Source organism: Paroedura picta, chromosome 1 (genome assembly GCF_049243985.1).
Source record: "Paroedura picta isolate Pp20150507F chromosome 1, Ppicta_v3.0, whole genome shotgun sequence".
NCBI classification, from domain to species: Eukaryota; Metazoa; Chordata; class Lepidosauria; order Squamata; family Gekkonidae; genus Paroedura; species Paroedura picta.
In genome coordinates, this window is record NC_135369.1 from 74,468,352 (window position 1) to 74,481,387 (window position 13,036).

A 13,036-nucleotide genomic window follows, 5' to 3' on the forward strand; every position below is an offset into this window, starting at 1 on the left:
AGTGAGTGTTAAGCGCTGGCGCTTAAGCCTTGAGACCAGGTCCTCCTCCTAGGCCTTACCAGAAATATCAAGTGGAACAGATAAGTGAGCCATTATTACATCCTTATTATCCTCAGAGTAACTTCCATGAGCTAAATACGTGGCTATGTTTATCCCCAATAGAGTCAGGAATTCTGCTGGAGAAAAATCTGTCTGCTGAGTTGAGCTGTCTGTCCAAACTATGATTCATTGTCTGCTGCAATTGTTATCTAAGGCTACTATCTATAGTAAGCCTGTATAATATTAAAACACAACTGTACATCTATCCAAAATTCTAGTGCATACTTGCTGGGATCATTCCAGGAACAAAACAGATTTTCAATAATGCCTTTCAGTTATAAAAAGGGTAGGGGCCGACCAGTCAAAAGCAGCGTATATAGATATTTAGGATTGTTTTACTACTGCTATTTTGAACTGCTTCAGAATGAAGTCATATCATTTTTAGCAGCTGGGTTCATTGTGTGGAAAGCAGCACCTGCATCTTCCAAAGAAGAAACCAGTTCTTTTAAAATGAATGCTATTTTATGCCATACCAAATATAATGGAAACATAGAATGCAGGGGCAGATTTAAGAGATATAACCAAATTAACAGAATGTCTTCCTAAATCACAAAAACACAGGTTTAAAACATCAACATTGCTTTGAAACTTATTGTTAAAATATTCTCTCCTTATTGATGAATTCCAGAGGAAATAGGATTCAGTCACAGGACACAGTCTGTCCTGCTTTCATAACTGCAAATGTGAAAGCAAATAAAAGGCACAGAAGAATTTTTCACTACACATTTGTTTCCAAGTACCCAGTAGCCACATTAATGTACAATGTACAGCTGCCAACTCCCTGCTAGGAAATTCCTGGAGATTTGGAGGGGAGTGGAACCAGGGAATGAGACTGAGCTAAGCAGACCCCCCCCCCACACACACACACACCTCAAGATGATTCACCTAGCTGGAGAGAGGCAGCCTGCTCCACCCACCACTGGAACTGACCTGCCAGGCTGCAGCAGAGGGCAGGAGCTATACCCCAGTCCCCACCCAAGCCCTAAAGCAGCCCAGCAACCTATTTTAGCAGGCTGAGCCTGAGGTTGGGGTAGGCCCCTCCTCCCTCCAATCCATCCATCCATCCAGAGCAAACTACAGTTTCACAGAGCCTGCAAAACAGAGCTCTTCCACCAAGCTTTTGGTTGGGACAAGTGAGGTGACAACATCTACTGGGCTCTCCAGAACCCCCTCCTATCAGATATGGCCACTGGACTCATCGTGGGGCAATTCTGATCTGACCAGTCTTGATGGGTTATGGTCAAAATATTAAATTGTTTAAATAGTGAATGATTAAGCATTGTTGATGTTCATACAGTTACTGAATTTGTGTTGTATCTGTAATACTGGATTCATGTTCTCTTTGAACTGCTCTGATCTGCAAGGGAGGGTGGTATAAAATTAATAAATAAATAAAATTAAAAACTGCAAAACAACCCCCCTCTACCAATAACCAACTGCAAGAAGTGTCAGTGTGCTGGACTGGAGCCGCCACCAACAGGTTGATAGGGGAACCTCGGCTGGCAAAGGTTTGTATGGCTGAGGGCCCTCCCCTTCCCACCTCCTCTAGGGCCATCATTGGCCATTTTGGGAGGGGGCAGGATGACCTGGCCAATTAAGGTGAAAACCACTCAGGATCCTTTAAAACATCTTTTAAACATATATATTAAAGTAAAATAAATCAATCTCTTACTGGTGTAGGCCCTCTGTCTTAACCTCTATGGAGCTCTGGGAAATGCTGCCGTAACACCATTATACTGATCATAGTGACTCTTAAATGCAGCTTTTACATTCTTACCTGTAGCATGGACTTTCTTCAAATAAGGCCATTGAGGGCACAAAGTTGTCTCCAGGGTGAGAAGTGACATTCATAGTTGTCAGCCAATTATCAATTGTGCTGAACTATATCCAGTTGCACTTATAGGAGTAGCATGATAGATCAATAAAACCCCAGGGTTCATCTTGTTTTAAAATTTGTTTTGTTGTTTGTACAGCTCCTTCTGCCTCTCCACTGGATTGTTGAATGTGTAACTTGTTTGAAATGGTATGTTTTTGTAAGCTAAGCAAACTCCCCCTGCAAATTGAGGAACATTGTCAGTCACAGGAACATCTGGGCAACCCAATCTAGCTAAGAACATATTTATTATATGCTTTAAGAAGCATATAATAGCTGTATAGCTTGTCAGGTCAGTCATGTTGGCTATTTCCAAGTATCTTGAGAAATAGTCAGTGGCAACTAAATCCCTGTATCTTTATAGTTCACAAACATCTACTTCCACTCTTTCCCAAGATCTATCTGGCACTGGAGTTGCTATCAAGACTTCTTTTCATTAAGAAAGTTTATTTCACAGGTTTGTATCAGAGTTTTAAGATTCTGTCCTATTAATAACCACCAAATGGAAAGTTGTGCACATTTTCTACATTTGATAATTCCTGATGACTGATGTGAAATTTGCGTAGTATTTCCTGTCTTTTCCCTGTTGGGATCTCCATAGAGAACTAAACTTGTAACTCTGTCAGGTGTTCCTGTTCTGCAAAAAATGGTTTGAATTTACTTGGTATACTATGCACATGTGGCAGCCACCCTGTTCCCACAAATTCTAGGTCCCTCCATAGTTCTGTATCAGAGGTGGTAAGAGCTTGTAGTAGCTGAGGTAAAGAATCTAAAATCAGTTTCAAACTTTGCAATATGGTTCCATAACATTCAACTTCTTCTACAAGTATGATTGAATCAGGATCAACAGTGTTCAGTGAATATTGTGACAGTATATCTGCTACCACTAGTGTTTTGCCTGGGCAGTATTCTGCCTGAGGACTGAATTGTATCAGGCAGAGAAGTCTTTGACATCTTATTGGTACCTTGTCCAAATCTTTACAGTTTATTCATGGTACTAAAAGTTTATGATCTCTGAAAAGCTGGAAGGAAATTAGACCATAAAGATATTTAGAAACTCTTTCACATTTCCAAATTGCTGCTAGATACTCTTTTTCAATTTGACCAGAATCTGCCAGTGTTCTACAGCAAAATTCTACAGATTTCAATGTCCCTTAATATTTCTAAAAGTAAACGCCTCACAGGCCATAGCTGCTAGCATCTGAAGACACACTAGTGCAATGATTAACATAATAAAATGTTCACATCAAATCACTTTCAATGCGCAAAGCATAGCTGAAAATTATTCTCAATACTTGGGACAAAACCTTGGAGGCCCCTGGGCAGGGAACTCACTGGCAGTACCAGTGTCTTAGTCAGAAGCTGTTTTATCTTCATGAATTCTCCATCTTGATGTTGGCCTCAGTGCCAAGTGACCTCTGCTTTTAGCAATTCATTCAATGGATATAAGAGCTCTGCAAAACTTGGGAAGGACCAATTTGGGAGGACCAATCCCCAGAACAATGTCTACCTTCCATAATTCTGGCCGGATGCCATGCTCATCTATGCAGTGTCCAGGAAACGTGAGAGTCTTCTGGTGTAGGAGGCACTTAGTTTAATTCAGCTTCAAGCCTGCCTGCCTGCTGCAGAGTGTCTAGGACTTTGTCCAGTCAATTATTGTTCAGTCAATTATTATGCTCTTCCTCTATATGGCTAGAAACCAAGATGTCATCCATGTAGACAGACACTCCCTTCAGATGCTGCAACAGTTGAGTCATTTCTCTTGGGAATAACTCAGGAGCACTAGAGATTCTAAATGACAATCTGTGGAAGAAATATTGCTCAAATGTCATGATGAAAGTAATTAATTTTGCAATATCCAACTCTAACTGTATCTGCCAGAATCCACTTGCTGCATTCAGCAGTGAAAATACATGAGTGCTGGATGTCATCTATGGTAATATACTTTTCCCCACTTTATTCAGCTGCTTTAGAGCCATACAGATTCGCATTGTATATCCTTTTTAGATCCTATCCAATTCAGCTTTTACTTTAGGGAGTAGTGGGACTATTATAATCTGTACTGTGCTAACAGCATAAGGTACAGTGTTTTCTTTAAGCCTTATTTTTATTGAAATTCCCAGCTCGTGTTAAGGTTCTTTAGGGCAGTGGTCCCCAACCTTTTTATCACCGGGGTCCACTCAACGCCGCGGACCACTCACCGGGGACCACTCAACGCCTTTTACTGAGGCCCGGTGGGGAGGGGTAGTTTACTCCTCTACTCTCAACCACTGCCCTAGCGCTCTCTGATCGCTATGGTAATGTTTAAACATCCCTTCAAAATAAGATACAGACATGCCACAACAATGAAGTGTGTTGTAAAGGGCTGGGGGGGATGAAGTAAAGGGCCGGGGGGGAGAGAAGGCGTCCTTCAGGGCCCACCTCCAATTAGTTGAAGGACCACATGTGGTCCGCAGCCCACAGGTTGGGGATCGCTACTTTAGGGGGATCATCTATATAGCATATCAAACTCATTGCAACAGCAGCGTCCTGGTGTGAAGGACAGTACCTGGAGAAGAAGGCTCTGTGTGTTGAAACAGCAGCAGTTAGTAAAGAGTTAAAAGTCCTCACTGAGCCAGGGCAACAGACTCTGAGCCCTGTAATTGGCTAGCAACAGTTGACTGGGAGATATTATACTGGCTGTGGTCTGGAAAGAAGTTCAGTCCAGTCTGAGAGTGGTCAGAGAGAGGTCTGGTTCAAAGCTGAGAAATTCCTCTGAGGAGAAACTCTAGTGAGAATACTGGGTTTTTGAAACAGAGCTAATCTACACAGTATCTGGCAACTAGTGGTCATTTGGCAGAGAGAATTTGGGGTCAGGTTCCAAATTATGTTGAAGTGTGAGGTGAAACCTTTTATGGAAGAAATCAGGGATGCATTTCCCAAGGTACATGTATGTAAGTAGAGCTCTATTCACTTCAGAAGGTAATAGAACACTTGTTTATCCAGTAAGATTGAAAGTTATATCACAAGCAGAGAGTGTCCACTTTCTAAGAACCATAAGGCGGTTCAGTGGAACCCACTAGATCTAAGAAAGGCAATGGCATTTTAGGAAAAGCACAAATAACCTCTCTGTTAAAATAAATAAGAAACATACTATCTGAAAAAACCAGAACAACTGAAAAACCTGTAATTAAGACCTAGAAGCTGTTAAACAACTAATATGTAAAAATTATAATGATTCCTCAGACTTCGACACCATGTCTTATCAATGTCAAGGACTTCTGTCGTTTAGCTATTTATTAAGTTTCTATAACACAGATAGGAAAAAACTAAAACATTTCTCCAGTCTCGGCTTTGCACTGTCCTTCATGGACGCCAGCCTCGCTGTAGTTCCTGTTTCTCTTTTGTTGTTCCTCCCTTGTTCCAACACCTTAATTAAGATTACATTTCAGTACAATAGGTATAAAGACAACCAATCATTAGTTCATCTTCACAACAGGCCTGCATACTTTCCTTAAGCACATGGCAGTTGTAAAATTGGAGCTACAGGAACAGCCCTCAAACTAGGAGAAGTGTTGTGTAAGGAGTCTGTGACAGCCTGGATTGAATTGGACTCCTTAGTGGAAGAAAAAGTGCAGCCTGCAATTATGGAAGAAGAGACTGTTATAGACCTCTTCACCTCATGCTCATTCATTGAAAAGACCATGCAAGAAGAAAAGCTGAAGGTGCCAGCCCCTAGGTGGGACCTGGAAATCCCCCAGTTTTACAGCTCATTTCCAGGTGACAAATCAGTCTCCCTGGAAAAAAATGGCTGCTTTGGAGGGTAGACTTCCTAGCATTATACTCCATTGAGGTCCTGCCACGCTCCTAATCCCACCTACCCCCAGCTCCACCCACAAATTCTCCAGGAATTTCCAAAAAAGAGGGGGAACCCAACAAATGAAAGGTAACCAAAAAGTTAGAGGCAAAAAGAAGAAACTGAAATCTAGCTACATATGTAGTATTAATGTGCAAAAAATTACATATTATCTAATTATATATTCAAATGTGCTAAAATATCATTTAAAAACCATAATCCTATGGTTCTACATATAAATACCTAATCCAAATATAAAGAGAAATGTCCAATTGTATAAATACAGATTAAAAGGTACAAATTATATCCATAAACAATAACCAATACCACATTCATTCTGGCTTAAAACTTTCCTGTGATAAAATTCAAACTGAGCACTCGATAAATTTACCAAAAATATACATAAAACTCATCATACACAGAATGAACCTAAAATGAAAGAGGGACATCTGTGTTCATATTAGAATTAGGTACTTGGAGGGGAGGGGATTGTTTGTTTATTTATTGTTAGATTTCTATACTGCCAACTCCCGAACCAGCTGGCTCATGGCGGTTTACAAAAACATAATAAAAGCAGTACCCCCATAAGATGACAGGATTACCATCTCACCAATAAAAATACACAACAGATAAAATGGAATAGATGGCAATCACAAGTATCTAACAATAGACCCATGTTCCTCAACTCACCCATTCCTGGCTGTGACCACAAGATGTAAAATTAGGGGCGATGGTAGGCCCCCTCCCAGGGGGGTCCAGATTTCACAAGAATGGGGGAGGACCCGATCTTATTGACTCAGTGTTCAGCCCTGCCTCAACCAAAAGCCTAGTGGAAGAGCTCCGTCTTGCAGGCCCTGCAGAACCCAGAGAGTTCCAACAGGGCTCGAATCTCCAGGAGCTCATTCCACCAGGTAGGGGGCAGGACTGAAAAGGATCCTCAACCCAGGAACCTTAACAGATTCATACCGACAGAGCACAGTGCCCTGCAGGGAACATAAGGAGATAGGACCCTTCAGATAAATAGGACTCAGGGACACGTATAGCATTAAAGGTCAAAAACAATACCTTGAACTTGATTTGGAAGCAAACTGGCAACCAGTGCAGTTGCCTCAGCAACAGCTGGACATGGGCCCTCCAAGATGACTTAGTGAGGACCCAAACAGCCACATTCTGTACCAAATGCAATCTCCAAGTCAGGGACAAGGGTAGGCCCAAATAGAGTGAGTTACAGAAGTCTAATCTGGAGTGACCATTTCATGGATCACTGTGGCCAGCCATTTCAAGGCCGTTCCTCCAATCCCTGTGTCACCAAAGTTCATGTACCAATCGTTTGTAATCGACCACATCAAATGCAGCTGATAGATCTAATGAAACAAAAATGGCCAATCTGCCCTGGTTCAGCTGACATCGGAGATCATCCATCAGAGTGATCAGCACAGTCTCCACCCCATGGCCAGGATGGACGCCAGACTAGTATGGATCCAGGGCTGAAGTTTTCTCCAAAAATGCCAGGAGCTGATCTGCTGCAGCCCTCTCAACCACCTTACCCAGGAATGCAAGATGAGATACTAGGTGCTAGTTGGTGAGGTCCCATGGATCTAGCAATGGTTTCTTAAATATTTACAATTTTAAAAAATTATTCCATATCTACCCTAGTATAAAATGGAGGAGAGGAGAATGGTATATGCCCCTTTGGGTTCCCCCCAGGGAGAAAGGCAAGCTATGAATGAATTAAATAATTGATGGTTTCAGGCCCATGCAGCTGAGGTACCCCAGAAACATACCTTCTGGGGCAAGCCATCTACTGATGGGGTATCCTTTAGTCTCATTTTGAAATCCTGTGTAAACAAATGGGGTTATAGATGGACTGCCTTGAGTTTATTGGCCCTAATAGTCTGGGGGTATACCCCCAGATGAAGATTTATAGCCAAATTTAGATCTGAAGTTTGATCATGAAAGTGGCCTAACAAGAATGACCTTAGAAGCAGCAAAGAGGTAAGAAAGGGAACACTTTACACAGCTTGCTATAGAGAACAATTTGATTGGCAATTCTACCTGCTGCTTATGAAAATGTATTTGAAATCCCATCTGCAAGCAGCATGGATCATCCTGGAAGAGAAATGACAGCCTGTGAGCTTTGGGAGTATGAATGCAGGTAGGACTAAATGCTTTGATAATTTCTATCAAACAAAGATGATTGGAGATCTTCGGGAGAACTAGAAATTAGTTATCTTGAGAATAGTGCAGCTGCTAAGATTTTGTTCTGTTCTGGTATGTATGCTTATATTTCTGATGGAAAGGAAATGTTTGAGTGTATCTGCAGTAGCACATCACAATGGAGACAATACAGGATGTGGTTAATTACCAAGGGTAAACCACTTTTCTGGACTGCAGCAGATAAGGATATGAAAAGGAATTTTAAAATCTTTCTTGAGCATGTTAGTCATTCATTTTTAGGCCTTTTACTAAGTGTGAGGTTAGTTCAATGAAATCAAGGTTGATAGAATTCTAACCTTGGGGGTGCAGGATCGCTGATATAGAGTAGCAGATCTGCTGCCACTATAGGGATGTCTCTCACTGCAGGACTGGATTGGCCATTGTGGAAAAAGTCTGGTTGGCTGATGGCTCCCCACCAGAGCTACCCAAACCACATGTATGTCAATATTCACCTTGTCCAGCTGCCCATTGATCAGCAACCATAGCCTAGATGACCAGAGTGGTTTAGGGCCCGTAACACCAGAGCCAGTTTAAGGATTCACGGGACTCTAGCAATGTACAATTATGGTGGGAACAGCCAGAATAGGTGTGGAGCCCCCCGTCCCCCCACGGGAAAGAGGTGTCACTCCAAATGTCCTTAAAGATGGCAAATGGTGGGGGGAGGCTACAGCCCTGATCCATGAGGGGAAGGCATGTGCTACATGGAAAAACAGCTCATGTAGATGAGTCACCCACAGCCAACATCATCAGCCATGGGGAAAATGTAGCAGGGAAGGGGCGGCAGGGCTGTTTTCCTATGCTGTTTTTCCCCCCAAAATACATTTGTCAATAAAAAAAAGCACAGCAACATTGCCATAAGGCTGCTGTGTTCTCTCCCTTCCAAAGGGAGTCAGCCTTGGTAAGCACTAGCCCTGGAACTTCTCAATGTTTGAAATGGAGCTCATGTAACAATACGTGACTGTACACTTCCCACTGCATCTATATGCACAGGATGTCTTGGCAGTACAGATTTTGAAACTGCCACTTTTCATGAAGTTTGATGTGGCTAAGTTAGGTAAGAATGATTGCAGAGATATTGGTAGTTTGTACAGCATGGAGGTAAACCATTTAGTCTGAACTGATTTTCTTTGCCACAGGTCTTGTAGTTTTCCCAGTGGGATGCATAGCCAAAAAAGGAAAAGGAAAAGGAAAAAGGTAAGCCTTAGAGAAAGTGCATGTCAAGGGTTTCCACAAGCCAATCAAGTAATTGCTAAATTGCTACAAAACTGAATGGTGAAAGAGAAAAATATGGTGACAGGTTGGAGTGGCTGTCACTTCCCCCCTTTACGGCTGCCAGGGCAGGTTGCGTTTTGGGATTACCTTGTTGTGTAAATTTTAAAAGAATTGCAATTTCTTGTCTAGCATCTAATCCAACATCAGTGATTACTGCCAGATCTGGTGCAGCTATTTCCTTCAGGCCAGCAGGACTTGGCTTCCACTTGAAATGCTGACATAACTGTCAGAGCAAAATAACATTTTGTACATATACATCGTCTCTAAACCATTCTGAAAACAGAAACATCCATGCACAATGCTCAGTTACATTGTACTTTTGTGCAAAATGACTGATCTGGAATTGTTTTTAAAAACTCAAGCAGATCTATAAATGGTTAGACTGTGCTCTTATTTGTGAAAAAAGTTTGTGTGAAAACAATTACATAGTCATTGAATTATGAAATACTGAATATTTATTTAATATTAATATTGTTTATTATATTACTGGGCCATGTACCATTCTCTCTCAAATGTCCCCTTTGGGGAGAAGAAATTGGAAAGAATTTCTAGAATCCAGAAAAGAAAAAAATGTGATGACCATCAGTAAAAGCATGTTTACAAGAACACATTTTCATATATATTCTGTGCTTAGTATGCTTTTTGTCTTGCAATGCAAATTTGCTACATGCCATCAGTTCTAAACTTTTGATGGTACCTGGATATGAGATTGTGAGTAGGTGTTATCATGAAGAATACACTTTGAAATAATCCTGCAGCCTTTTTATACTGGAAATCAACAGTCATTGCAACAGTTATGATATATGCATGACCAGCAGGGGACAGAAATCTAGGCTCAAGTATATGGAGGCTGTTTGTGGAACAATCCAGGACTACGTGCTCAAGATCTGGAGCTCCCTTTAGACATTTTGAGCATCAGCCCTTTGGATAACTAGCCAACAAGATTACTCTGGTTACTAAACAAACTTAGAGTCCAGTGGCACCTTTAACAGCAATGCATTTTTATTCAAGGTATGACCTTTCATGTACATACACACTTCCTTAGATATAATTGTATTTTTAAATTTGTTCTGCTGCTTCAGACCAACATGGCAACAGACTTGAATCTGGTTACTGAAATTAAGGATAAATATCAGGAGATTGGTCTTTGGTACTTGCCTGGTCATTAGAATAGATTTCATTGTTACTGTGGTCAGTTTAAGAATCCAGCTTTTCTGTCATTCTTCACACATTCTTCACATTAAATGCTGCCAGCACTGCCCATTATCCAAACCAGCACCTTAGAGTAAGATGTGCTTCAAGACTCTGGTTCAGTTTTCTCCAGACATGAGCAAAATCGACAGAGAGCTGCTCTGTTTGCCTCAGTTTTTCATTCTGGGTCCGCGTTGCTATGGTCTTACTGCAGATTACTGAAAGCACACATTTCAGAAAAGGGCTATATACTTGTTCCGATCTGGACATCAGTTGCCCAGAAGGAATAGTTCTTATTCTGCAACCGAGCACTCGGTTCAAAGGGGCTATTTGTGCGACTAGCAGCACTATTCTGAAATCTGTTCAAGAGACTGGCTTCCAATACAATAGAGGCAGTACTGGTCCCTCCCTATGCATATTCTGCAGGGGGAAACAATACTCCCATTCTGCAAGGCACAGATGGCACAGCAAACATGCCAGATACCATAGCAACCCCAGCAACACCCACCAATCAGGCAACAGCAAATCATAGAATCATAGAATCATAGAGTTGGAAGGGGCCATAAAGGCCATCTAGTCCAACCCCCTGCTCAACGCAGGATCAGCCCTAAGCATTCTGAAGCATCCAAGAAAAGTGTGAATCCAACCTTTGCTTGAAGACTGCCAGTGAGGGGGAGCTCACCACCTCCTTAGGCAGCCTATTCCACCTCTGAACTACTCTGTGAAATTTCCCCCCCCCCTGATATCTAGCCTATATCGTTGTACTTGTAGTTTAAACCCATTACAGCGTGTCCTTTCCTCTGCAGCCAATGGGAACAGCACCCTGCCTTCCTCTAAGTGACGACCTTTCAAATACTTAAAGAGGGCTATCATGTCCCCTCTCAATCTCCTTTTCTCCTGACTGAACATTCCCAAGTCCCTCAACCTATCTTCAAAGCGCTTGGTCCCTTGGCCCCCAGATCATCCTTGTTGCTCTCCTCTGTACCCTTTCAATTTTATCTACGTCCTTCTTGAAGTTAGGCCTCCAGAACTGCACACAGTACTCCAGGGCAGAGTCTGCACTTACTTTCTTTATTCCATTGTCAATCCTGTTGAATTCAGATCACTTTGAACTCGAGTCTTCCTCTCCCCCCCCCCCATTGAAAGAGGAAAGTCTTCTGCACGTGGTTAGGGAGGCTCAGAAGGGGGGGGGGCGAGCCTCTTTCTTTCTTTTCTTGAAGGGGGTGGGGGGAAGAGGAGCCAAGCAGGGAGCCTCTTTCTTTTCTTGGAGGGGTGGGGGAAAGGATTGAAAATGGTAGAGGAGGGAGGAAAAATCCAGGACCGACAGAAGTTGAGAGAAATTAGGGGCTTCTCCTTTAGACAGCATCCTAAAAAGCAGAGACATCACCCTGCCAACAAAAGTGCGTTTAGTCAAGGCTATGGTCTTCCCAGTTGCAATGTATGGCTGCGAAAGTTGGACCATAAGGAAGGCCGAGCGTCAAAGAATTGAGGCTTTTGAACTCTGGTGCTGGAGAAGACTCTTGCGAGTCCCTTGGACTGCAAGGCGAACAAACCAGTCAGTCCTAGAGGAGATCAGCCCTGACTGCTCTTTAGAAGGCCAGATCCTGAAGATGAAACTCAAATATTTTGGCCACCTCATGAGAAGGAAGGACTCCCTGGAGAAGAGCCTAATGCTGGGAGAGATCGAGGGCAAAAGAAGAAGGGGACGACAGAGAATGAGGTGGATGGATGGAGTCACTGAAGCAGTAGGTGCAAACTTAAATGGACTCCGGGGAATGGTAGAGGACAGGAAGGCCTGGAGGATCATTGTCCATGGGGTCGCGATGGGTCGGACACGACTTCGCACATAACAACAACAACCTTTAAGGCAAGTGTGTCACATGACCAGGTGTAGCCTATCAGAGGTTCTCTACCACGGACCTTTCTTTCCCAATCGGATTCACAGCACTTTGAGATATCTCACAATAAAGGTAGGGTCACTCCAGATCAATCCTTCTTGCTGCAGAAGGAAAATTAAAATCGCACAAAATCCAAACAGAAATCACATTCTGTGTAGAGGGCAGGGACTGAATCGATCTGGGGTTGGAATAAAAGCTCCGTGCAGTTTACACCCAGGTGTGGTCTGACCAGTGCATATACAACGGGACTATGACATCTTGTGATTTTGATGTGATGCCCCTGTTGATACAGCCCAAAATGGCATTTGCCTTTTTTACCGCTGCATCACACTGCATGCTCATGTTTCGCTTACAATCCACAAGTACCCCAAGGTCTCGTTCACACATAGTGTTACCTAGAAGCGTATCCCCCATCCAGTAGGCATGCTTTTCATTTTTCTGACCCAGATGCAGAATTTTACACTTATCTTTATTAAATTGCATCTTGTTCTCATTTGCCCATTTTTCCATTGTGTTCAGATCTCATTGAACTCTGTCTCTATCTTCCAGAGTATTTGCCAGTCCTCCCAATTTGGTATCATCTGCAAACTTGTAGTCCCTCCGCCCCTTCATCTAGATCTAGATCATTAATAAATATGTTAAAAAGTACCG

At 42.5% G+C, this 13,036-nt stretch overlaps 1 long non-coding RNA gene across 1 annotated transcript in view; it reads left to right on the forward strand.

Moving 5' to 3' along the window:
• The window catches only part of LOC143840270 (uncharacterized), a 97,964-nt gene that overhangs the window by 8,540 nt on the left and 76,388 nt on the right, over positions 1–13,036 (forward strand). The window contains exon 2 of the long non-coding RNA XR_013232101.1: positions 9,161–9,218. This is a non-coding gene — a long non-coding RNA (uncharacterized LOC143840270). The remainder of the gene's footprint in view (positions 1–9,160; positions 9,219–13,036) is intronic.